This window comes from Amblyomma mixtum, chromosome 2 (assembly GCF_055824585.1).
Source record: "Amblyomma mixtum isolate Tamu chromosome 2, ASM5582458v1, whole genome shotgun sequence".
Taxonomy (NCBI): domain Eukaryota; kingdom Metazoa; phylum Arthropoda; class Arachnida; order Ixodida; family Ixodidae; genus Amblyomma; species Amblyomma mixtum.
In genome coordinates, this window is record NC_143013.1 from 204,248,550 (window position 1) to 204,276,170 (window position 27,621).

Consider the following 27,621-nt stretch of genomic DNA (forward strand, 5'->3'; position numbering starts at 1 on the left):
GAAAGAAAATGGCGCTCTAATTGTCTGACATCTCAGTGGACACGACTTTGCTTTTTTACATTTCTGTAATTTAACGACCGCAAGCGACGGAATACTGAAAGTGTTTGATTTCTAACCGGCGTATTCATTGCATGGCATTTACAAGTTAAAATTTTAAATTGTTTCACTCTGACTCCTCAGCACCCGGTTACCAAGGAGGAGAAAAAATGCACGCCATGATGTGGGTCATGCTGTCCTCTGTGCGCGCCGCCGCCGCTCAACTCTGGCTCGTACTACGAGGCTGGATGCGAGATCCACGCCCACCGCCCGGAACGAGGCTTCCACCCATGCCACCATCTCATTCTATCCGGGGCCACGTAGAGCTTTATCGAAGAGACTTCCACCGGAAGAAGGCTATAGAGTGGAGCCAACTCTACGGTCCCGTTTTCAGGTACTTCCTTAAGCATATGTCACAAGCAATGCTATTTCTTTGCGCAGACAAAGCGCTGGCGTTCTTCCATGTCCATTTTCGAGTTAGTTTCATTTTGGCACCAAAGAGCTTGCGCGTGTTTTTCACATGCGTGAAACCGGCCTGTTAAATCGTGCGCCTTACAGGAGGCGAAAATTGCTTGGCATTGGGGTGAAATGCTATAGTGCATAGATTCTGATCGGCAAAGAAAGACTACACGTATGTCATTATGAGTCCGCCTCTGTACCTAGGCACATGCCGGAGCCTTGAGAGCAATGCTGCATGCCATTGTGGCAGGGGTCTTTACTTGCAGGGAATTTTTCTTCTAAAAGCGTTTTCATTTGAATAACTTTGAGGTGGGTGCACTGCCCGCTAACCTTAACCTGGAGTGGTAATAATTTTATTTTTTTGAATAACAATTACATAGCGCTTCAATCGTTAGCGCCAAGAAACCCAGAAGGAAAACATAGTTGTGTGCACAACGCACAAGAGAAAAATCTAAACGGTGACGGTTCAACTCGTGTAGTGAAAGAGTAGTGAAGCTGTGGACTCTGAAAAAAGCGACTTTCGGAAGTGACGCAGAGAGGCATAATTCCGCACAGACAAGACTTCCAGGAGCATAGTCTTACAAAACCTTGACGCCTTCCATGAATCTGAATCTCTATTTTTTACGCGAAGAACAACGAAATGAAATTTGGACACCGTAAACACAGCGCCAGCTTCGCATGTCAAAGTCAAAACTAGGCCTTGGAAGTCAGCTGCTCATGCGTCTAGGCTATCCAAAGACGACGTTTTCAGTGGAAAAGCTGTTTTCTTTCAAGCAACTGGAGGTTCTCCATTTCTACTTGTGTGTTGCGTCCTCTGTAACTATACGTGCGCGCATGTTCTTCATGGTTCTTAGTTTGATGCGCAACAACCAACACACATACGCAGCCGATGTTTCTGTACTCATACGGACATTTTTTCAGTTCCTTTTAGTTCATATTTTTGATCCTGTTGATTAGTTTCCTATATTGCACCCGGAACACTTCGTATAATTATACTGAACTGCTGCAAACGTTAGTGAGAGTGAGCCTTGTAATGAATTTCGATTGATGGCCTCCTGATAAGAAGGTGCGGGATTCTATGAAAGAAGGAAAATTAAATGTTAGTTCGTCTAAGTAAAAACCCAACGTGTGTAATTATAAACTCTTCAGTTCCATTCACCCTTAACTGCGATATTATACTGAGACTGTTCTTGCTTTATCTCCCAATTCTCGCCAGGTCTACTAATTGGCATCAGGTATTGTTTGCACTTTTCTCCTAGATTTGTGGACACTATGTGACAATATATGTGTGCGCAAAATGCTAGCAAAATACCATTGCCTCTGCCCATTAGCGTACTGGTATGGATCATCTAGAGGGGTTGAGTGAATTGCTTTCTTGCACAATGAAGTTTTGCAAGCTAACATTATGTTACGCTAACGTTTCATTCAGCACCTATATTTATATGTTGAGAAGACCTCTAAGTACTATCAGATCAGGCAACCGTTCGTACAACTGCGCACACTGGACCAACGCGTCTCTTTTCTCGCTACCAACTCTTAATTCTCATCTTAATTCTTACAACAACATGAACTTGCAGACTGAAGGTGGACTTCACCGATGTGGTGGTGCTTAACTCTATAGACAGCATTAGAAAGTTCGGCGCCAGAAATGAAGTACTGGATCGCTGTGATGGTGCTCGCACGGGCAGTGACTATTACGCGGGTGAGTACTGCAGTCATGGACACTAGAAATGGAACCTGAAGGCCCCATTAAGTGTCATGATTGTCATATCAAAAGGAACCATTACCTTTGCATTCCAGCTGTGAACATGGGGTGCGGGGCTGGAAGGTGAAAAAATTAAGCCTTTTTCTCATTTGGCTTCAATTATCAGGTTTAATGTACGCTCGCGCTGCATGCACTTGTGCAATGTTTCCTTTCTGTTCCTTGTTTCGAAAAGTTGGAAACACCTCAATTGAAGACTGAGTGCACTTCACAAGGCAGCCTGTCGCTCTATATCAGATTTTTTTCTATTCTTGGTTTTTGGCCTCACAGCGTGTTTGCGACAAGTGACTTTTAGCTTTGTCCCACCTCTGCGTGAATTTTATGCAGTGATCATGGATTTCTTCTTGTTCTTATAGGCGCTTTATTTGGCAGGCGCAAGCTGTTTCCTTTGGCACTTACGCTTCTTAAATTTAGCTTCCTTTAGGCTCCTAGACTTTATCGCCGCATCGTTAGCCAGTTGGTAACTTTGAAATGCCGGATCTCCAGGCTGTCGCTTCCGTTGCCGCCTAAACCGCAGTCCCTCAGCAAGCCGAGCGCGTCCGGCTGCGTTAGCGTAACTCACTTAAGGACCGGCCGCCAAGTACTTGCCTACCTTGCTATTCACTCTCCCCCCCCCCCCCCCCCCTTTGTTCTTGTTGCCTTTAGAGGGTGATGATAGGGAATGGTGGTTGGCGCGTCTGCAGCGTGGAAGTGAGTTGCGGATGTTGGTGAAGGGTAGAGCGGCGTACGTGAGCGTTTGCTCTAACACGCAGCATCAGCAGTTTTCTGAGTCTCGCAATAATTGTTGTGTTAGGAAATCTACAACACCATATATATTTCACATTACTACTTTTATGCTTACAGCGTATGGTGCAATAAATGACCGTGGTTATAGCCACTTTAAAGGTGGTGCCCAAGTACTTTCAGTAATGAACGTGGCTCGGCGTTGTACTCGAAGTTAACGGCACTGCGCTATCATTCAAAGCACATCCGTGAATGTACAATGCACGCAGACTACAGAAACTGAGAACAGCCAGATGATTTAAAATTGTACTGCCAAAAACTGCAGGACTGCTTTGGACAGGTGTGCGCCGCAATATTTAGACAGGCAGAGCGCAGAAACGTGCAGCGTTAGTTTACATACCCAATAAACGCCATCAGTCGGTAAACAATAGGGAACACCGCCTAAATGAAAGGAAATATTATCATTTCCAATTAAGAGAAAACTACAGTGTGGAGTGAGATAGTGAGGGGAGATGTTGATACTGATGTTTTACTCTTCCTATGGACTACAAAATAAGACATAATATGCTCGGTGCGCCCACATCGACTAGTTCTGATTGCTCTAGCAAAACAAAAACGGAGTGTATGAAATATTAAAAATATTAACAGCAGTTTTAGCCCGATGGCGCTAAAAACCCCACCCACCGATATCGGTTAATTTGAGATACATATTTTCAAGTGCCACACAGCAAACCTAGTAGAAGAGGAACAGAGGTACAAGGGGATGAGGCTGAAAACGTGCGAAGGACGTTCACTTGGCTGCCTGCTCCATTTCGCTTAGTCCGACGAGCATTCATCTGTAAATAAACCCATTCCATCTCCAACAGTAATTGGTGAAGGTGTGGGATACGATCCCTGTGCCTCCCAAACCCGAGGTCGCTTGGTATGCTATCGTGGATCCACTGGGCCGTCGTCGCAGCAGGCACTTTGCTGCATTGCCACCACTCCTGCCGGAAGTCAGCGTCATGCCCACTCAGGAGGTTCAGACCCAATCTCCTGGACCACTCACTGTTTGTCCGCCGCAGCGTGAGCCCCGCACGTTCACCACCTAGTCTAAAGACGACCTTGCAGACTGGCGACTCATTACCAACGAGTGAGCAAGTACAACCGCTGGGACCCAATTGTTCAGCTGAGTAATGTCTAATTCTTCGCCGGGACCACCCTGCTGTGGTTTGAGAACAATGTGGACACGTTGACCACTTGGACCTGGTTTGTGGACGAAATTACCCAGTGCTTCGGCACTGCTACGGCCAAGAAGAAACGAGCACAGCAGACACTTCCATGCAGAGCTCCCGTCCTGGATGCGACGCTCACGAAATATATTGAGGAAGTGCTCCACCTCTGCAGGCTTGTCGACTGGAATATGACTGACGAGGACAAGGTGGGCCACCTTCTAAAAGAGATTGCCGAAGATGTTTAGAGCTTTCCCATTCCCCCAAAAAACTTGGCCTCTACTGCGGAGGTTATGGAGCATTGCCGTGCACTTCAGGCACTCAAGTCGCGGCGGATTTTCCCCAAATTTTGTCGGATATCCAACGCCACTAGTGTCTCAAGCAATGCTTCGGAGCGGCTGACAAGGACAAAACGTAGAAAACACACCACAGAGCGCCAATCATCGTCAAGCATCGACACGACCTTCCGGGCTATGTGGATGTCGCCTCAGTGGTTCAGCGGATTGTGCGTGAGGAGTTGACCTCTCAGCTGCAAGGCGTCACTTACGATCACGGGTGCCACCCGTGCTCCCTGCCTCGCCCACATATAGAGCAGCCCATTACCTGGCTTCGTCTCACCTATGACGAGCCGGGCAACAGTTACGTCGCAGGAGGTACTTTCCTTTCCGAACCCTGACAACAACCTGGCCAATGCCTACCCGGTGATCTACCCGAGTCGCGCCACTGGAAACACCTCAGCTCGCACCTGCAGGATATTCTCGGTCGACGCGGCCTCCTGTTTACTCCTACGACAACAGGGAGGCGCCGGTCTCCCGCTATTGTCCGCGCCGTCTAACACAGCGTCCTTCCGTGTGATGTCATTTATTCCGAGACGACGCACCGTGGCAGCCACCTGTTTCTCTTCGCCAGCCGCCTACCTCCCCGTCCCGCCCGTGGTGAGCATCCGGTCTTCGAGCGCAGAATCACTCTGACTCCACTGCGACCCGGCCGTTTCCCTTCACCGCGTCGCCTTTCCAGTCCACCGCCACAGGGAAACTAGCTGGTGCGACCGATGGAGGTCAGGTTGACGGACAGTCAACTTCACCTACACCTCTTCTCATTCTCAGGCTGAAGAACAAAGTGACTGTGCGTGCAAACAATGGTAAAATTGTTGCTTCGGTAGACACTGATGCTGCTGTGCCTGTGCTGACACCTTCGCTTAGGCGTCGTTTTATGCGGAAAGTTATGCTTGCGTCTGGCCAAGCCACCACTTTTTACGGGGTTGAGGGTTAAACTTTAGTCCCTGTAGGTCTTTGCTCTGCCTCTGTAGCACTAGATGGAGAAAGTTTCAGGATAAAATTCAGAACGTGCTACGCATGACGTAATCCTGGAATTAACTTTTTGCGCGAGTGGGAGCTCCACTACACATTAGAGCCGGCGAATTTTATGTGCGGCGACACATGCTGCCTAAGTTAGCCGGAGATTCTACCCAGATTCACGTCGGCTTCGTTTTCCCCATGGAAGACGTGGTCTTGCCACCTCAGACAAAAGTGTTCGTCGCTGTGAAATCTTCCGGAATCCGACTGAGACCTTGCCAGATCATAATTGAACCGGACGTCCCTATTGTGTTTAAGAAAAGCGTATTGGTCGCACATGCCGTCATAGACGCAGCAGACAGTTGCAGGCACGTGTGGGACCGGAACCTTTCTGCACAACCAGTGCGCCTATCGCCTGGCTTTAAACTTGCGAGATTTGACTACTACGTTACCGACACTGTCTGGGCGGTTTTTGATTGCCCCCGAACCGCATGCGAGATGTCGGACTATCCTGCTCACTTGCCGCAGATGATCAACAAGTGGCTCCCCTCTAGCGAGCGGCGTGCTTGCAGGACGATCTCGCTCTTCATGCCCACGTGTTCGACATAACTCCGAATTGATCTACTTCATCTTGCCAGTCTCTCGCATGGAACATAAAATTATTACGGGGAATGCCAATCCCATTCTCCACAAACCGCATCGAGTCTCTGCGGCCGAGCAGAAAAGAGCCCTTCGGCAGCCTTCTAGCCCTTGGTCGCACCCGTAATGCTGATGAGGAAGGTAGGCAATTCGTGGCAATTTTTCATCGATTATCAACCCTTGAATGTGGTCACAAAGGATGTGTACCTAATACCGCGCAATGATGACGCTGCTGACTGTCTTAACTCGGCGTCGTACATCTCGTCCTTTGATCTCCGCTCTGGGTGTTGGCAAATATAGATGCGTCCATCAGACCGAAAGAAAACCGCCTTCGTGACTCCTTACGGCCTCTTTGAATTGAATGTAATGCATTTCGGCTTGCGTAATGCGCCTGCGACGTTCGAGCGCTTGTCGTTCTCTACTGCATCAGCAAGGCTGGACTCATCTGAAATTCTAAAAAGTGCCACATTGGAGAGCGGCAGACTCGCGTACTGGGATTTCTCGTGAATAAGGAAGGAATCAGGCCCGATCCGCCGCAGAAGTTTTACAACAGTTTGGAATTTTGAAAAGCACAAAGCCTCGGAGCTTTTTAGCACTGTCATCCTATTTCCGTCATTTATTCCCGGTTTTGCCAACCGCTCACTTCACTTCTGGAAAAGAACTCGCAGTTGGCGTGGAGCCCTTAATGGTATTCCGCTTTCAACCAGAAGAAATTTTCTCTGACCTCGGCACTTCTTTTGCGCCACTTTTGATCGTGCAGCTGCCACAGACATCCACACTAATGCCAGTCCAGATTCCCACTGGCGCCGAGCACGTTATTGCGTATGACAGTCGCACATTAACGAAGTCCAAGGGCAGCTACACTCTAACTAAACTGGAATGTTTGGCAGTTGTATTTTTTGTCAACAAGCCCCGCTCTTAGCTTTAGGGCGTCCTTTTACAACAATGACCGATCATCATTCCCTATATGAGATTATTAAATCTTTACTTTGTAACTTTCTACCACAGTGTGATGAAAACAGCTCTTTGCTTTGTACAGGTATAGGTACACTTGACGGAGACGTCTGGAAGGCAAACAGAAACTTTTGTTTGAACACACTGCGTCACGTCAAATCTCCGAACTCGTCAACAGACGAGCTCATGTTGGTAAGATAACTAAAGAAAATTGCATATCCTCTTTCCATGGACGTCAGTTATAAGCTCGCAAAGCGTTGCAAGAAAAGCGTAGGCCATTCCACGGCAGCCGAATGATTGTAGCGTTAAGATTCCTTCAGTGGACATCGGCAAGGCCTTTTTGCTATTGGACGTGCCGCCTCCTAGACCCGCATGCGACCTTCGAGCTGAGCAGCACGAGTGGCCACCCTGGTGGCTTTCATAGCAAAAATTGCATTGTGCCAGATGAAAACATATTTGAGGTCTCTGACCGCAGCTGCTGGTGCTGAAGCCGCTTTCCGCGGAAACTCATTTTCATTCCTCTCTTTTCCATGCCTAGTATTTGTTGTGGTTTACGGCACCAGTAACACTGGCTCCAAACATTTAGGAGCATGGCAAAAATTAAGGCTTGGAATTAAGAGATCATAGCGCAGGTGATTAAAGGGACTCAGAAACACCTTCCAAAAAGACCCCATCAACTCGCTCCATCAGTGCTTTGGGTACCTCGTGAAGAGCTGAGCCAAATAATGCACTTCAACAAGCACCACAGAAGCCAGAATCACACGCGAAAGTTAGCGAGCCCTTTGTGTCGAATTTTTCATGCTCGCACCTTCCTGCTTCGCCCCGCTCCTGCGTATACCAATTCAGAGACGGCTATTGGTTAATTTCAGACATCAGGCAGCTACGATGGCCGCGGCCAACAAAAGCGCCGCAGATCTGGCGGGCCAGGAAGCTTCGCCCCCGGCGGTGACGCCGGCGGAGAAGCGCCGGCCTTTCAGCGCGCAAAATTTGACGAGAGAGAGAAAAGCGCGAAAATTCTGAAATTCATGTTTTGACTACATAGCTCAGCTCCTGCAAAACGCATCAGAAAAATTCTTGCTAGGCGATATTCATGAAGCGGCGTCCTGTATCTTCTCAGGCATACCGGAACTTTACTTGAGCCCTTTCAAAGTACCTTTAAGGAACTTATCGCGTAGCGCACAGGAGGTTACGGCGATGGCCATGGAGTCTAAGGTGTGGGCATTGCAGCTGCTCCGTTTGCACCAGCCCCTTTGAAAACCCGCTAGGGACTATGGTTGCATTTAACGGTATGGTATGGTATGGTATGGTATGGTATGGTATGGTATGGTATGGTATGGTATGGTATGGTATGGTATGGTATGGTATGGTATGGTATGGTATGGTATGGTTGGTTTATGGGGTTTAACGTCCCAAAGCGACCAAGGCTATGAGAGACGCCGTAGTGGAGGGCTCCGGAAATTTCGACCACCTGGGGTTGATTAACGTGCACTGACATCGCACAGTACACGGGCCTCTAGAATTTCTCCTCCAAAGAAATTCTAGCCGCCGCGGCCGGGATCGATCCCGCGTCTTTTGGGTCAGCAGCCGAGCACATTAGCCACTGAGCCACCGCGGCGGCTCGTATGGTATGGTATATGGTATGGTTGGTTTATGGGGTTTAACGTCCCAAAGCGACTAAGGCTATGAGAGACGCCGTAGTGAAGGGCTCCGGAAATTTTGACCCCCTGGGGTTCTTTAACGTGCACTGACATCGCACAGTACACGGGCCTCTAGAATTTCTCCTCCAAAGAAATTCTAGCCGCCGCGGCCGGGATCGAACCCGCGTCTTTTGGGTCAGCAGCCGAGCACCATAGCTACTGAGCCACCGCGGCGGCTCGTATGGAATGGTATGGTATGGTATGGTATGGTATGGTATGGTATGGTATGGTATGGTATGGTATGGTATGGTATGGTATGGTATGGTATGGTATGGTATGGTATGGTATGGTATGGTATGGTATGGTGGAGTATTTTGTACTGCATACCATTTCAAAGAAAAACTTAAGAATGAGGTCGAGGCTTAGACTGAAATCTATCTCTTTTCGAACTACCATAAAGATGAAGGCGACTTTCGGCCCACTGAAGAAATTATTTGGACGTTTCTGCTCCACACCGTCGCATTTTTATCGAGACTCTCGCATGCGAGCCATAATGTAGAAAGCATTTTTTAGTGGTCAGTGCTTCGCTTCCATTTTCGTTATTTGTGAATAAATCAGAAAGGTTCCCCGTTCGTTTCTCGAGGAAGATCACCAGAGTTTTGTCATAGTGGCAGCTAAAAGCATGCCATAAAGCCGCAGAGAAGAAGCCAGCGCATAGTACAGGCGCCTCTTTAGCCAGACGACAGGTTTGCCGCCGCATTGAATGAATGCACGATGCGCTATATCATCGCATTTTTGTTTCATTCCAAGAGGCGGAAACTGAGACTGTATGCATGTCACAGCCTTGGTATTGTCTGTTTTACTTCATCTGCTAAATAACCTATACACTAGCGTGTGTTTCCCTGTCTTGCTTATTTTGCGTCATTTGCGAGTCAAGGCAGTGTGTCCTCATAGATGTTCCTTGAGGAGATCGCGCACCGAAGCCAGAGGTGACCGCGCAACGAAGGATCTCACAGCCAGTGTCGACCTCGTTTAAGGGGAGACGCGGGGATCACATCAGAAAACCTCGAACAAAATTGAGTTTGGAAAACATCATAACTGTTGTTTGCCAGGTCTCTTCATTTATATTCCGAGATATTTGCCCCAAAACAGCGCAGGATTCGTTTTAAAAAAAATATTTTCATGGCAGAGATCTCTGAAAAAGTGCCAGTTTTCTCAAAAGTGCTTTTTTCACCGTACTCTTCTTGCAGAAGGCGTAACAAGGCAACGCCTTCAGAGATATTTATACGGTTTGTTGAATTGCGTTTTTTTATAAACTCTTTATAAAATTCCGTGCTATATTTCTGAACTATTTATATTTTTTTATTCTGTCACTAATTTGACATGACGTTTACGAGGCAAGCGTGGATACATGTGTACAAAAAAAATCAGACTGCTAAAAATATTTGCCTTATGTCACAGGACCAACGATTCCTTTGGATAACAGTTGAAATTGACTGCAGCCTCGTACTGTGTTCTCTTGTTATGCCGTGCTCTCTCAAAGTTCCGTATAACAATTAAGCTAACCGTCGCGGTAGCTCTGTGGTTATGGTACTCGGCTGATAATCCAAAAGGCGCGTGTTCGATCCCGGCTGCTGCAGTTGCATATCGATGGAGGCCAGTCTACTGCTAGAGGCCAGTCTACTGCGCGATGTCAGTGCCCGTTAAGGAGCCTCCGGTGGTAAAAATCATCCGGAGGCCTCCACAGCCTGGCCGTTTTGGGACCTTAAACCGTATAAAATTAAACTAAGCAATGTAACATGTAAAATTTTCTAATGTCAGAACCACTGAATACCTTGCAAGTAAATATTATATTTTAGCATTGACTTGCTAATAACTACGCCAGATTTCAAACCTGTGCATCAAAAAGAAAAAATGTTGCCTCCGATCCTCGCGTCCGCCCTTAAGGAAAATAGAGCAGAACAATTGCGTCATATTTCTAGATACATGGTTAGTCGTAGCGGTCTAGGATAAGTGAACCACCTTCTAAGAATAAACATCAGGTGAGTCTCGTGCCGACATATCTGCCCTCATTTTGCTCTTGCTTTGCTATCCCAGGCTAAAATCCACCCAGTGACCCTGCGTGTAGTTCACAGCACGTGGAGACAACCCTTACCTCACACACGCATCGTGTGTTTCAATTTAATTCCCGCCAGTCGCATCGTAATTGCTGCTGCCCGTTCGTACAGAAGTAGTTTGGCCTATGACTTCTGTTGAATTGCCTGAAGTCGAACAACTTCCTAATATTGTTCAAATTATTTACTTCCATCCAAACATTTGCAGCAATAATATTACGGCGCAAAGCTATGCTGGTTTCTTAAAAACGCTGTAGTTTATGGAAAATTTCTATGGGAAAAAATTATTACTGGCCCATAAAGTTTCTGAGGACACCGCTTAGCTTCCATTTGTAGCCGTGTAGCTGCTCTTGTGTGCATGCTAGGAACTAATTACTGCATTATTACGCAGGTAATAGGGAGTACTGAGAACTAAATACTGCATTATTACAGAGGTAATAGAGAGTATTGTTTTATTCGCCATTAACATAACGAAAATTGCATCAGTTCTTTCTTAAGCCTGCCATATATCACAAACGTACTTGTCAAACTTCTTCCTTAAACTGCTTATCCCCGGAAAGGTAATTTCTGTTTTAATGAACAGTTTCTTTTTCTGTTGATCAAAACAGCCTGATGCTCTGGCCGCAATCAATTCACGAAGCGGTATGATTCACTGTGGAACATCTTTTACATCGGTCTTGACTTCAAAAGTTTCATTCGATGGCAAAAGAAAAGTTCGACTCCACTTACTAACTTGCATAAAAGGCCACATTCGCAGTGTTGAATCTGGCCTGAATAATCGTAGCCAGCGCCTAAAAGAAAGGAATCTTGCGCCAGTGCAGACTGGAAGAAACAGTGGTCCGTCAGATTTTTCAGAATGCCTTTGCAGTACAAAGTTATGGCAGGGACAGTACGTTGGTAAAGCTCAGTTTCAATTCCATGTCACCTGGCTCAGACATCATCGTGACAAAAACAAAAGCACGCGGTGAAGAAAGCAGTCCAGCATGACCGGTTTCGTAGAGGCAACGGTTCTACCCAACCCGGCAGAGTCCTCCCAGCCACGCTGCACACATTTGGGGGCCTTCCTTATTGAACCACATTTGCACGTGGCCGTACATTGCATGATTGCGAAGATGGAAAAAAGAAAGATAAAGAAGGCTGCCACCCGCTGTTTCCACGTAGTAACGTAGCTTTCCGCCATCAGGTTCATAAACACGAGAAGGGGCCTGTTTTATCAGAAAAAAGAGGTTATAGTTACATCAGCTGGCCTTTTGTCTCACTTGGAGGATTGAATTTTAATATCTTAGAAGCACGTGAAATTTAATGTGTCACTGACTTGCAGTTCGCGCAGGTGCATTTGTTCCTGTGTTTCGTTGTATTTTTTCTGTATATATTCCTTCTGTTTGTCCCAACAATTTTAGTTGTTACTCTGTGCATGTCCTTTGTTCCTCACGCTGTTCTTGCCTCTGTTGTAGCGCAGTAACGTTCTTTCAGCCATAAAACAGGGATGGTGCACCCCCCATCAAGCGATGATCACCGATACGTGTGCATGGTAAAACTCTTCAAGGATCTGCAGTATTTCTCGTGGTATCCGGCGAGTGAATTGTGCTGCAGTTCAATTTTCAAAGCAATATAGTTGGGGCTTTTCAGGCGTCATTATGATCACCATTAGCAGCAGCAGCCTAAACAGTCAACTGCGGAACAAACTGCTCCTCCCACATTGGCCTCTATTTAACTCTGCCCCTCCTTACCCCTGCAAACTTCCTAAACTTCCTCCCCTCCCCCTTGACCTTCTGCCGCCCTCTGCTGCGGTTTCCTTGAATTCGACTCCATTTCGACCGTATAAGATAACATCGGTTATATTTCCTTCCCATTACATGCCAAGCCTATGTACATGTTTTTTTTTACTTCAGCTAGGATATGATATGATAGGATTTATTTCCGTCAAAGCGGTAGGGGCTTGAACAAAAGTGAAAAATAGTTCACTTGACGAGGTTCAAGCCCCTCTTTACAAGGCATACAACGGTTGCGCAACGTAGTGATTAATTATCCAAACACACTCAACACACACAAAAAAAAATGAATGTGCAAAGCCACTGCACTAACTGAAGCAAAATAGCAAAATAAGAATATTGCATTTTCATGTCGGAAGATAGCATAGGCACAATACATATATAAAAGTAGGAAAAAAAAATACATCATCATTATACAATTCTTAGTGAAGGTACCATCTCTATTATGACGAAAAAAAAGTCTTCAACATTGACATGCTAATATTTTCTAAATGGATGTTATGACTGTGAAGATAGTTAAGTAACGATGGAAGGGAATACTCTAACATTTGACGGCTAAAATTTGTACGCAAAAAAGGAACCTTCCAAATTTCTGGAGACCGAGACGTCAACCTGCCTTCTCTTAATTTTAAGTTTGCTATGGATGGAATAAGAGCCTCCTCGCTATGAAGATCTTGCTTATATCTTCTGGCCAAGGTGAAATAATAAAGGCTATGTATGGAAAGTATTTTGAATTTCGTGAAAAGGCTTCTGGTGTGTGTATTTGCCTCCACACCTGCGATTAGTCGAACGGCTTTCTTTTGTAGAATTTGAATTTGATTTAAGTTTGTAAATGTAGTGTTACCCCAAACAAGAAAACAGTAGTTCACATTAGACATAAATAACGCATTAAACAAATGAAGTTTAACAGCAGGAGGTAAGAAATTTTTGAATTTAGCTAGTATACCCACAGTCCTTGAAATTCGAGAAACGACGTTATTTACATGCACATCCCAGAGCATATGTTTATGAAAATATACACCAAGAGTTTTAATAGTATCGACAAGTTCTATTGCTGTGTGACCAATAGATAAATTGATACTTTTTGTAAATGTAGACTGTCTTGGGGTGAAAATTACTGCCTTTGTTTTTTTCCCATTTAGTTGTAATGAATTTAACGAGCTCCATAAACTTAAGTCCTTGAGAGTTCTGTTCATGTCTCTTTCTAGGCAATCATAACTTTGACTACAAAACAACAAGGTTGCATCATCTGCATATATGATAAACTTGGCATCCGAGGTGATATTTATGATATCATTAATGTAAAAATTAAATAGTAAGGGTCCTAGGATGCTTCCTTGAGGTACACCTGTCAAAACTCTTTTATAGGTCGATAAATGTTTGCCTATTGCTACACATTGGTTTCGATTTTGCAAATATGATGTCATTAATGATAATGAGATCCCCCGTATCCCATATAATTCCAATTTCTTTAATAGTGTTAGGTGATTGAGACTGTCGAATGCCTTAGAAAAGTCAATGTAGAGGCCCGCTGCAATTTTCCTATCCTCAAATGCTTTCAGGATTATTTCTTTTTGTGTTAAAACTCATTAACTCATATCATTAACTCGCCAAAATGCTCTTCCACTTCCTGCGCTCTTTTAGATTTATTAGTTGCGTTTCAGTTAGTCTTCGTTTTTCCACCGTTTAGGTGAGAATTTGCAAGATGCAACTATTATTGGTTGTGGACTGTGGGGTTTAACATCCCGAAGCGAGACATAGGCTGTGAGAGACGCCGTACTAGATGGCTCCAGACGCGAATGTATATATTTTGTACTTAAACTGTAGTGATAACCCGCTATCCATGCCCTGAGAGTACATGCCAAATGCACTTCACCCTACTATTGTTCATTTAACTATTTCACTATCGTGGTCCGTATCAGCACTGCATTCCATAGTGCCCTGCGTAGTGGTATCCATTTGCCACTTTCCATGCTTTGATATCTATTCTGCTGTTCCCATCTAAAGCTGTTGCATATTAGTTTTATTCGTGCTAATTTTTAGACCCACCGTTCTGCCGTTTCTTATGGTCCTCTCTTATGTCCTACAGTTTCTCCGTTGAGTTACTCCAGGCCAATTTCATTCAAATGCATTCGGTCCAACTTAATTTTCAGATATAACTGGCAATAAAGTACTAAATTATTACTGCTCAGTGCGGTAGTAGAGTCTGGGGTGCTTTCAGAGAAGAACGGCAATCGAGATGGAACGGCAACATTTCTTTTTGCAGTACAATTTTTAAATTGGATAGGAAAATATGTGAGCACAGAAGAATGACCCTTGGTTTTCCAAGGAAAGCTGTAATATTAATGGAAAAAGCTTATGTTACACGAGATTAGAAACGTCCCTTTTTCAATTCCACAAAATCGAAATTTTCGAGCCCTCCTACTTATGGAATAGACTTTTGTAGTACCTCAGACTTTCCTCAGTAAATGTGTGCACCTTGTACTGTTTGAAAAATTATAACTAACAAATTTCTAGGCGTTTTAAAATAATCATGCATTTTGGTCTACATGCCAGGCGCTACGAAAAAAGCAGTTTTCAGCCCGACCTTCCAGCACGATATTTTTAGATCTCAGGGTTGAATCTTTATCCCAGTACATCTCAGTTCTTTTTCCTTTTTCACACACAAAACTCGCAGTTGTAGCCCAGTAAGTGTTTTCGCAATATAGCCTCAAATTCTACGAAAGTTCCGAAACGTCAAGAAACGTTTCTTTTCATTTATGGGGTTTAACGTCTCAAAGCGACTCAGGCTATCAGAGACATCGTAGTGCAGGGCTCCGGAAATTTCGAGCACCTGGGGTTCCTTAACGTTCACTGACATCGCACCTTTATTTGGATTTAAAAAATATCATCATCGATTTTCATTACAGTTTCGCTTGAGACAATATCTGCTCACTGCTTCCAAACAGGAATGGTGGGTCTTTCTAAGATGATACAACACAACGCTTGCACAGAAAAAGTTTGAAGCCTCTTGGACATACTCTGGCGGGTGCATTCGTTTATGCAGTGATCCTTTAAAGTTATCTACTGCGCAGAAAAGCTATGTTCTACGTGTAGAACGCCAGGCATATATGGGCTGGTGGCTAGCACTGTACAAAGTAGAGGAGAAGTAAATGACAAAGTCACGCGTTCAATATTTCCAATCAAGGAGCAGATCATACTACGCCCCAGTAAGGATTCGACAGGTCTTGGTACACTGATTCTTTGTACCGACGCATGGGTCTATGTGGTACCGAGGTACGGCTAAGTTTAATACAAAATTTATAGTGGCCAGGTCACGTCATTCTGTTTCCAAAAAGGCGACTAGGAACGGTGATAGCATTGGGAAAAATAGAATGACTCATCGGTTAGGTGCTTCCGTAATGCCAGGTACGGATTGGCTGTCGCTACGGCGAGATGATGTTCTTAGGGGGGGTTGAGCAAGGACTGTCTTCAAGAAGACAAAATGACAAGCACAAACGGCACAGCTCCGAACTTAAACGGCGAGTTGCGTGTGTTAAAAGGACAAGAGATCGTTTCCATGAAATGACTCTGGAATCTTTTTGGAATGATGATTTATTGAAGCTGGCACCAAGGGTTCGAGCTTCTTGGCTGTTTGAGTAGACATTAAGGAAGAGACAGTCATCGAAAGCAAGGAAAGGAAAGGAAATAATATATATCATGCCCTTTTCTATGTCTGTGTATGTGTTTATGAATGGGCAATTAGTAGCGTAGCCATTTTTTGGCTGAAAGGCAACCAGTGAGAGAGTAGCTTTGAGGTAAGGTAAGCTTAGAAAGTATGTCGAACAGACGGCACCTCTTCCAGTTATGTAAAACAGCTTCCAACGTCAAATAGTCAATATTTCAAATTGCGCTGGAGGGAACCATTTGTCGTGTAGCAGTGAGGCCAGTAGTGTGAATGTGACCGGGTAATGAAAACACTCACATAATACGCAGTCCTATATGCCTTAGGGTGGTGGTGTTCTAATGTCAACTGACTTCTTTCACTACCTGGCACTAATTATAGCGTGTATGCGAAAAAATGTAGCCTGATATCAACATACATACATAACTAGACATATTCCACTGTTCGCCACAGGTTACAATAGAGGGTATGTCCTGATGGTTGTATGTATTGCTTAACGTGCCAGAGCTGCATACCTGCAATGCGCGTTGCAGTAGTTAGATGAATTTCATCCGCTCTCGGCCCTTTAACATGTGCACACGCTGCAGCCCTTTGCATCCGCCCGCTTAAAAATACCCTCCGCGGCTGGAGTTTCGTCACGCGACCATGGACCAAGTAAACAGTCACCTAAACAGAGGAAAGCTTAGTGGAACATCCCTATTCTTTTTAATGTCGCGTTGATAAATAGACAACTATAGGGAAGTATTTTATGACTGAAAGATAATGGATTAGAAAGTACAAGAAAAGCTAACCACATGCTGCCGGTTGCATCTGCACCCAACACTCCGATTCTCTACTAACTCAGCTAAGGCGGTGGCTGTGCAGCCTTCTAAATTCTAGGGTAATAATGTTGAATGTAACCTAACCTTGAGAATGTTCACTACTACCACCCTCGTTCCTTTTCAATGTCCTAGTGAGCCCCTCGTTTCCCTACCCTTGTCTTCTCGGAAGCTTACCGATGACCTCTGTTCCGGCAGTTTTGATGACATGCTAAAATAAGAGGGTCGCCGCAGAGCTTCGGCTCTCACCATTCGATCACACTCCATGTGCCACTCGCTGTAATACAGGCAATACTACGTTTGCCGATACGGCCGAGGGTGGCGCTGTTGAACTGTCAAGGCTACGCTACACGCAACCAAAATATCCTCTATCGTAGAATACTGGACATCCGCCGCCATGGCTCAGTTGGTAGAGCACCGTACGCGATATTCGGAGATTGTAGGTTCGGCACCCACTGCCGTGATGTGGTTCTTTTTCTCCTACTTTGTAATAATCATTCCCCACTCATCAAATATTACACTCTCAATTTAGCATTTACCAGCACCATTTTTTTAAATGAAAACATGCGTTCTTTGGTTCATCATAATATTCACAGCAGTAGGCCAACTTTCATAGTAATCAGAAATGAGCGAGAGGTTCGGCAGATTCCAGAAGTCTGGCGCAGTTTTTTTCATCCTTTGGGAGAGCAGCGCGACACGAAGATCCCAGATTTTAATGGTTTAAAATGAGCACACTTTTTGGAAGTTCTACAATACCACTGAACAGAGGTGAACAAAAACACCCGATAGTTAAAGAGAATAACGCTGTCCACTCCGTCATGGCAAAGTGCTTGGCTGCCCAGGAAAGTTTAATTTCAGTGTAATTTAAATTTTATGCTCACCGCCTTTAAGATCCACTAAAGCAAACCCCGAAGACTTCACAATGCTCCGTAGAATAAATTCCTTAATCAGAAGCGCGACTTCTGAATACATTGTATTTTATATATTTAGAAATTGTCATTGAGAAACAAATCTCTCTTGAGTGTTTTTCTTCTTCACGATAATAGCCCCAAATTTCCTTCTGGAAATTTGTAAACTATTTTTGCTTATTTGATTCCTTTAGTGGATTAGCAAGGAAGGCTTTCAAAATTAAAAATGAATCAATTGCCGAGTGCGGTCGAGGCGAGGTTACAGTATGAGACACAAAGAACTATTATATGCATTGCTTACGACTCTTTATTCATAATTACTGCGTTACTGTTCTCTGTTCAATAAAAAATAGAACTAGAGAAGAACAAGTACAATCACAAGTGTCTACATGTGATAACGCCGACACTGGTTCGTAAAGCAACAGGCCGTAATTACCAGGACAAGTGCTCAAAAGTTTCAGGCAAGAAAATTCTGGCTGGTGTTAACACATTTTTGCATTTTTCTTGTGGTACGAATAGAGGGGAATAGTGAATGTTTTAAGGTTTCTGCTTAGCTGTTCATTAGAGGCGTGATGCTGCCATTTGTTGAGCGCACGCTGAAAGCTGAGCATGACATTTGCAGCGCTGTCCGACGCCTGGTCGCGATGCATGATATATATTCACCGACTTCTCACTATCTTAAGAGCGCGCTTTGAGGCAATGCTTTTGCGTCGACAGCGGTATGCATATCTGTGTAAGAATTCAGGTACCAGGGATAAATATTATATTTCATTTTTGGCCAACGAACGTTCCTTTTTTATGCTTAGTGTAAAGATTCCATAGCTGTTCCGGCCCCGTCATCAAACACGAGTGAACGAACTCTACAAAGGTCATATATCTCTCTATCTAATCTGCCTGACAGCGATACAGAAATTCAATACTTTCAATTCCTAAAGGCAAGCTGTCGTACAGATATGTAGGTATCTAGTGGCGCGGTACTACTAGTCAAGTTTAAAAATGTTTTTTTCCCAAGGGAGCAGATCGAGATCTGCAAGCAAAGAACGGACCAGGGCAACTACTTTATTAAAGCCTACATCGACATGATCGACAAGGGAAAACAGGATGAAAATCCCCATTTTCAGCGTGAGTTGCTAGCAGTTTCCCTACTCTGTCCTCAGTATTTTCCATACGAATTGCTGCTACCACCTTTCAAGGACACGGCACGATTTAGATTACAGGCACGACGAACACAGGGTACCAAATGAGGTTTTCGCTTACTGACTGCAGCAGTGAACTATTCCCGTGTTAATATCGTTTTTCTTGGAGAGACTCCCGCTGAGTCAGCCTCGGGTTAACTCACGTTCGTTCTGCAGACCGCTTCCTTGTGGGCATCGCTAAGGACCTGATCATGGGCGGCTCATTCACTACGGCCACCAGGTTGCAGTGACATTTCCTCAACCTGGCCACTCACGCCGACACCATGCAGGCCAGAATTCAGCGGGAAATCGACGCTGCAGTCGGTCCGCACAGGACACCCACGTGGGAGGACCGAAAGCGAATGCCTTTCACGCTGGCCTGCGTCTGGGAAATGGACAGATGGAAGACAGCCTCTCCGTTTGGACTCGCCCGACAGTAAGCTTGTAGTAACATAGATAAACAGGTGCAGTACTCCTTCGCTACTTGAATACCTTTATCCAAAGCGACTAGAAATTCTGGAAGCGCCAAATCGACGTTCTCATTTCTTAGGGAGAATGATATTTTGTTGCAAAAATGGTCTGCTTAACAAAAAATAGCAGTGGTTTAGCTCTGGGTAAACCTGGTTGAGTTGCGAGAGCAACGGCTGCCTGGCTACGCTTAGGATTCGCTTCTGGTTAGGCGTTTAGGCGTCCTGGTTAAGCTCTATTGTTTATACACGAAGAAGACACGTAGTTAAGCATTGGTTACTTTATTTACACCAATGAATACGCTTCGATGGTCAGTTAAGTAGTGTGTCTTGGTTTCTACTGCATTGATGGTGTAGTTTGTTTCTCCAAAAGTTCTCTGCACCACCAAGTTCAAACTGCTTCCAAAATGTGTGGTGGTGGTTGGTTGTAGCTTTAGCTCTAGTTGAAAACGGTCTTCGACAACTTGGGTGAAGGCAGAGTCTCTCTTTGGATCCTTGTTGTTGTCACCAGTCATGACTACCAATTCTCGTTCAAAGCGGCTAGGCACTCCGGTAGCCATAACGTCCAGCGCAGTTTCGATGCTGGCCTGGGAAGATATATATACCCCGGTTACAACGACCCCTGTTCCACATAGTCTGGCGAAGCAGCTGCTGCAGTTGCTAGGCGACGGCTTAAGGATATTCGTGGAGTCGCCGCCACGGCGATAGTGCGGGCACGCTGAAGAGGTGGAATGGTGGGCGTAGTGTTGCTTTCGCGACAAAAACTGTTAGCGGCTTCCTGGGTTCCAGCTGCCGTGTAACCTTAATAGCAGCCTAAAGCATATTACAATAGGCATAATAAACGCTTAATTCATCTGCATTTTCAGATAAATGAGAAAAGAATTGTAAAGCCCGGCCAAGAGTACCACCTCGGAACAAGTTCACAGAACAAAATCTCATTTACGCAGACATAAATGTAATTTCATAAGGCATTTCTCATTTTTCTGTACGTTTTCTCAACCACGCAGTTTTAGCTGACTGTGCAAGATGACTTTATAGATTACAGAGCATATGCACAAGAAGGCGGAACCGACAATTTGTTAATATAATGGCGAATGATCGACGTAGGCAGCGATATAAATGCAAACCGCACCTTTGGAACTGCCGCGTTCGATTAGCCAGTTTATTAATTTCGCTTTGCTATGAAATTTTGGGCGCCCAAAAAAAATGAATCCTTGAAAAATTCGCATTACAGTTCATAGGAAGCGAGTGATACTTGTATTTCAAGTTGTATCAGTATAAAGATAGGTCCCAAATTTTCAGAAAAGTTTTCAACCGATATATAATTCGCTATTAATGGTATTAAGCGGTAGCATAGTACTGGGCAGGCGTCACAGTGGTATACATACATAGTTTCAAAATTCATGTATTTTTTTATTTGCATGTACGAAAATATAGATATCTGTAGCAAATCAGAGATATGTTCATTCCAATATTTCCCGAGTTATGACTTAGTTATTTTTCGGCTGCATCGCTTTCCAGGAAATAAAAGTCGCAGTGACTGTCGCACATCTCGGTGTACATGGCAGGGAGATGGTAGGTGCATGGTTGCTTGACACATGCAAAGTGAGCAAGAGAGAGGAAAGCGTATGGGTGCTTGCCAACGTTTCGACAAGAGGACTTGTCTTTTTGGGGGCAAAGCGATCCCCATTCGCGAGGTTTAAATAGGGCTGCGACCTAGAAGGCTCTGTGAGGGGGAGGAGGGCGTGAAGTGGGGAGATGGTTAGGATGGGTAGCGTAAATCTTGTCCAAGCATGATGGCTGATAAAAAGTATTCGCCGGTTGACCTGCGAAGCTGTGAAAAGAAATGGGCTAGCTGAGAAAAAGGAATTCGTTAGTGTGGAGCAAGGAGAGATAGCGAACGAGGGCTTGAAAGGCTGTGCGTTCAGCTGCGGCAGGTGCCATGGTATGGATGGCTGGGTTGACCTGAAAAGCCTGAAAAATACCATTCCCAGTTAACGCCCTCCTCCCCCCACGTAGCGGTTCTCCATGAAGTGAAGGCCCTATTTAAATCCCGCCAGTGATGAATGCTTTGCCCAGACGAATGCAAGTGCTCTGGTCGAAACGTAGGCTAGCCCCTTGAACCTTTCCGCTCTGTTGTGTACATCTCGGTGGACACTTCAACTGCGCAATGAGGGAAGAAAATAAGGTGGGAGTAAAAGAAGGAACAGAGAAAGAGGTGCCGTAGTAGAGGACTCGGGAATAAATAAGACCACCTGGGGACCTTTAACGCGCAGTGACATCACAGAGCACTCGGGCGCATTTTTAGTTCCGTCTGCATAGAAGCAGGACCGAGTATATTCTTAACAATGCTACATTACTGCACACAAGAGGCAGTGTAAGTCGGCAATATGGTTGAAATATATCCGATGGCACAAAGGCTGCTATAAGTAAGTATCAAAGCATGAAAGACTTGAACTCCAGAGATAAAACGAGCAGAATCACCAAAGCTGATCAGAAAGTTTGAGGTAAGTGACATAAAAAGGTATAACATGGAGGGGACCAAGCAAGCAGTAAAGAAAGCCTCAACGCGCCTCACAAGCCTAGACAAGCCTCAAAGCCACAAGGAAAGGACTCGCCTCTGGCAGAATTCAAATGTGTGCATTCAGGTGCATGAAGTCAGAGCATTTTGCAATTGAGACAAGAGAGTTTAAGTATCACGACAGTTCTATGACCATTTGCACTGCAGCTTTGCAGCTTATCCAAAATGCGCCTGGAAAAGCGACATCACCAATGTAGTGAAAGACGCAGTAGTGATAGCCTTGAAAACAATGCAAGTGGTAGAAGTGATACGCGAAGGATCAGGTGAAGGCAGAACTACTGAAGAACAGTTAAGGACAGTCTCGGCACACCGAGACGGCCAGGGCGGAACGTCAGCTTCTTCTTCTGTAGCGAACAGCGTGGCGCACAAGCTGCGTGCCGAACAGCAGCCGAGCGGCTATTGTGGATGCGGCATTACCTTCCCTCTCGGAAAGAGCATCGGCCCAATGCTTTAGGAGAAAAATAGGGAGAAAAAAAGAAAGACCGACTGAGTAACGCGCGGCACTTAACGACTGAGTTATGTGCGGCACTTAGCCACTGAATGTCTCGTGAAAAAAAGGGGTTTCATTCGCACGACATGAACAATCTCTGGTCTCTGCTTACGGCGAGTAGTCTGGGAAACCCCATCTGGAAGAACTTCATAAGTTGCATCGCTTAGCTGACAGAAAACTCTGCAGGGGCCATAATACTGCTTTAGCGTCTTCCGCGTGGTTTCCTGTTCAGCCGTGTTATACGCGAAAGTAATATATGACAGGATATTGTCCCAAGATCGGTGCTCAACGTCAACGTACATGGACAGGATGTCGACGAGAGTTTTGTTAAGGCGCTCGGTCAGGCCATTTGTCTGGGGATGGTAGGCGATTGTTTTCCTATGAGCAGTGCCACTGAGCCGCATGAGGGATTCCAGGAGTTTGGCAGTGAAAGGGGGGCTTCTATCCGTTACAATTAGTGGTGGAGTGCCATGCCTCAGGACGATGTGTTCCACGAAAAATTTCGCAGCCGTTTGTTGAAACAACTGTTCATTTCGCCGAACTCGATCAGTTACGGGGCAGTACACTAAACATTTGCTTTTCAAAATGAGGTTCTTGGAACGCAGGCTAAACGATTTGTCGAGCTCAGATGGCTTTGCAAATTCTACAAGCTTTCAAACTCTACAAGCCGGAGTAAGGCACCACGCTACTTCTTCACCTTTTCTGTCTTTTAGCCTCTTCTTCATTCCTCTCCTCCCGTAGTGGTTGAACTATACACCCAGAAATGCGACAGTTACTAAGCCTTTCCTTACCTCGACACCAATCTTTATCCGCTTTCATTTTCTTAACACTCCACGGATATCAAACTGATATTTCTTTGTGCAGGAAGCACAACCAACCAACAGGTTTTGTTTCGTGCGCAAATGCATCCTCATTCACTCAATTCCAATATATCTGTTCACGCCTGCTTTCTAAAATTATACAACTAGGCAGCTCAGCTGACCCCGCATAAAAATTTGAAGCAATGTTTGCGTCAGCGTGATGGCAATATTCTGTTCAGAGAGCATGTCGCTATGACCTTCCGGCATCTCTGTTGCAACCAGCGCGAAGCAATTTGATGTCTCGGTATCATTCATGCTGTGTCTAATAGACAAACCTATAGCTCTTGAGGCTTAGTAATGTGCTCGTTAAACTACTCCGCCTGAATCTTTTCCCACGCAGATGTCTACTTGCGTTCTAAAGTCAATGCGTGAAATCTTATAACCTGCATTTCAGGCGATTGCCGCTTTATGTTGAAAGCGCAGAATTGGCTCTAACCCATACAACTTTTCTCATCCAAAAAACTTCGTTAATTACATACATCTTTAAAACGTAAGGTTGAGTGCAGGTCTTCTGAGGTGAGTAGACGTCCTTATTAAGACATCGTTAAAGTTCTCGTTAAGTTTCTTAGGTCTCAGTCTCTTCAGTTTCTTATAACGTTTCTTATGACACAATGAACGGCAGTGTAGCATGAAAGAAGAGTGCAATCGTAGCAAGTTGTCAGTGTTTTCTTATCATTTTTGTGCTTGTGAAGAGGCCTCAACCCCGAAACTATCTTCTACTGTCAATGCAACTTTCTTTTCACTTCGTTTATTCATACTCTCAGGGCCAGCTCGTCTTACTGGCATAGTGACTAATTATACAAGAGAGTAAACAAAAGCAAGAGATGCACCAAAATAAAAAGGACTTAGGGTCCCACTTATACTGTGTTAGCTAGGTAATATTTAAATAGTTAATAATCTTCAATGCCGGCGATAAGTCCTAGAAGGCGGTTCCAGTTCTGTGATGTGCGTGGAATAAACCTTTAGAAATAGCCGTCAGTACGAGAACAAAAATTTTTATTTGCCGGTTTATCATTGCTGAGCACGCAATAGCCTGAAGATAGCACGAAATATTGTGCCAAAGCACAGTTTTCTCCAGATAGACATCATTTCCAGGTACCTGCAAGCACGATTAAGCTGTCCAGTGACTCAGGCAGCCACTTATGCGCGTCTTCAACTTTTTCATCGTCAATGCCAATTTACCGAATGTACGCCAGCGGCCTATGCTCCAGTGCAGCGTGTCTGTAGCAATGCTGTGAACGCGAGCGCACATTGCTGTAGTGCCTTGTTTCTGCCTGAACGTTGTCAATGCCATCGCACGCAGAGCACATCTCTGTCACTGCCACCGCATGGCTCAAAGCGCCAATATTATTTTGATAGCAGTATTAGCTGCTGAGGAAGAAGACGCGCAGGGCCCAGCGTGAGAGTGTGTTGCAGTTTAACACGAGGCGTGTTCGGCTGCGGCGGTAGCACAGTGCTCCCACGCAGGGGCCTTATTTATTTGATTTGTTTCTATTGTTTATTTCACTTCGTGCAAGCCAACACACATCGCAAGATCTTCGTTTACCCGTCGGAATAGTGCTTTCGAAGTAATAATTCGAAACTTGTGGGAGTGATAAACGCGGGCAGAGGAGGAGGATGAAGGGCAGGGAGGTTAACCAAAATAATTAACCGGTTTGCTACCCTGCAAACGCGGGCAGAACGATAGCACAGATTAGATATTGGCTCATTTCACAGGTGGAATAACGTAAGTATATTTTGTGAAAAATGCAGAGGAGAGAACAATAGCTGCGAGAAGCAAATAAGATATCCATCAAGCTACTACTGGGCATGGAAAAAAACCTTTCCGCGTCATTACATTTTTTTTTCATCCATAAAATAAATTTCATACTTCGTCGACTTTTCTCTCCTTATCTGCACAGAGCCAGTAAGGACCTGATTGGGGACAGCTTCTTCATTCCAAAGGGAACTGTAATCGCTTTCAACCTCTGGGCGGCGCACAATGATCCCACATACTGGAAAGAGCCCCAGCTATTCGACCCGAATAGATATATCAACGACGATGGATCTATAATGCCTAACAAACCACACCATTTGATTCCCTTCTCAGTAGGTAAGATCGCTTGACATTTTGATTCTTGTGTTTTAGTGCAACAATTCAAGCGGGCTTCACATGAACACCGAATATACTACCGAATGTGCACGACATGCCCCATATAATGTTGTCACCTGGCGTAGAAGAGTTCTTTATATCTTTGATGAAAACAAGTGATCCACTTGAAAAACTTTCAAAATATGCAAATCTAACGCAAATCAGAATGTCGCCAAATCAGAGGTATGTAAGATGGTTACACAGCTCCTGTAGGCTCGGCATATAATAAAGACACAACACTGCGGTAGGGAGAATTTATATCGAGTAAATATGTTTGCGCTTCTTCGCATTGTTATAACCCGCTCGAATGCGATGTGCAGAAAAGCACTCCTACGAAACGACTGCCACATGGCACAAATTCACAACATTAGTGATAACTTCTGCCCTTTAACCACTTATCTATCGGGTCCACATCCTCGCCTTATGACTTAATACCATAGACGTCACTCCCACAACGCTTCCTTTACACTTTATATGTGTTTATTCTTAGTTTCAATTGTACCCTACAGTCATGATACCTTACAGCACGGGGGTGGGCTAGAGATAGTAATTGAGATAGCACAAGAAAAAATGACTTCTGAAAAAGATCGACGCAATTATCCTTAACTGAGTAGAAAAGCAAATGTACCGTTGCTGGCACCTACTTACATATGCTAAAAACAATACACCGCAAAAATATTTTCGCTGAGAATGACATAATGCAACTGACCTGCGTCATCGATCTCAGTAGCTGTTAGATTCCTATTAGAGATGTATTATTGTAAAGAACTATGTTTTTATTTTTTGTTGTTTCGAGAGAATAATACCCTCGTGGCCTATTAATCAAATGACCTACCCGGAATTCGAAGCTGCCGGGTCAGAATCCCGCCCAACCTGAAATTAGCAAGTTTTTTTTTCAGCTCAATTACTTTTCCTTAGTTACAGGAACCTTCTTGATAAATTTGGAGATAATCCCGACATTGTGTGACTTGTTTCTGAATTTTAATGATATGCTTCCAACGATGGGGTTTATCACTCACGGCCAACGATGTTGACTCCGCCTTCTCAGCGACACGCAATCCCTCTCGCGATCGCAGTTAAACGCACTCACTGTGGGGTGTCTTCGCTTTTCGTTTTGTCCCGAAAAAAAGTTCAGCGCGTTGCTACCATCATAAACAACCAACCTAGGCCGATTCTCGCACTAAACGCCTTTTTTTGAGCCGCCAGAATCCGTGAAAACGATACCTTTCCGCGTTCACAAGCAGGTGACCGTAACTGCAGCCATATTTTCACATATCCTGTTTACTAGGCCACCGGACGAGGCTAACACGTGACAAAGCCGCCATAGTTTGGCAGTTTTACTCAAAGAATACTGATGACTTTGTTGTTGCTTATTATGGACTCGATGCCCTTCGTTGCATAAGTATCATTGTTCCCGCGGCATTGAGAGCACCCGCAAGATTTCGTATTTTTCTCTACAGGCCGACAATCGTGTCCCGGTGAGGCGTTTGCCACGATGGAGATGTTCCTGCTCATCGCTTGTCTTCTTCAGAAGTACCGAATGCTTTTGGATCAGCCTCTGGAGCACAGCTTACAAGATCCAGAGGTTACACTTCTGAACTTCTCCAAAGCCAAGTTTCGGTTTTTACCTCGCACATCGGTCGAAGCCTGACAGGTTTTTTTCCCTTTCTTTCTTCTACTGTACTCGAGCCTTCGTGCATAGCCGTACGTGAAGCAGCGATCATTTCCCGTTGTGCAAAGGGACAAGCATTGTACAATTCTTTACTGGCGGTTTGCCTAGAATAAAGACATAGAACTCCTTACCATTTCGTTCTTCTGGAGATGCAATGCTTAAAAAGCGTTGTTTTACATCACTCGCTGTTATCGCCCTCTCAAAAAAACTGGAACTTTTTTTCTGCCCTTCTTTTCTTTCTGTTCTCAATTGT

At 44.8% G+C, this 27,621-nt stretch overlaps 1 pseudogene; it reads left to right on the forward strand.

The window, feature by feature from the left end:
* The first annotated feature begins 218 nt into the window (after positions 1-218).
* Positions 219-27,347, forward strand: LOC149362300 (vitamin D 25-hydroxylase-like; annotated as a pseudogene).
* The last annotated feature ends 274 nt before the right edge of the window (positions 27,348-27,621 follow it).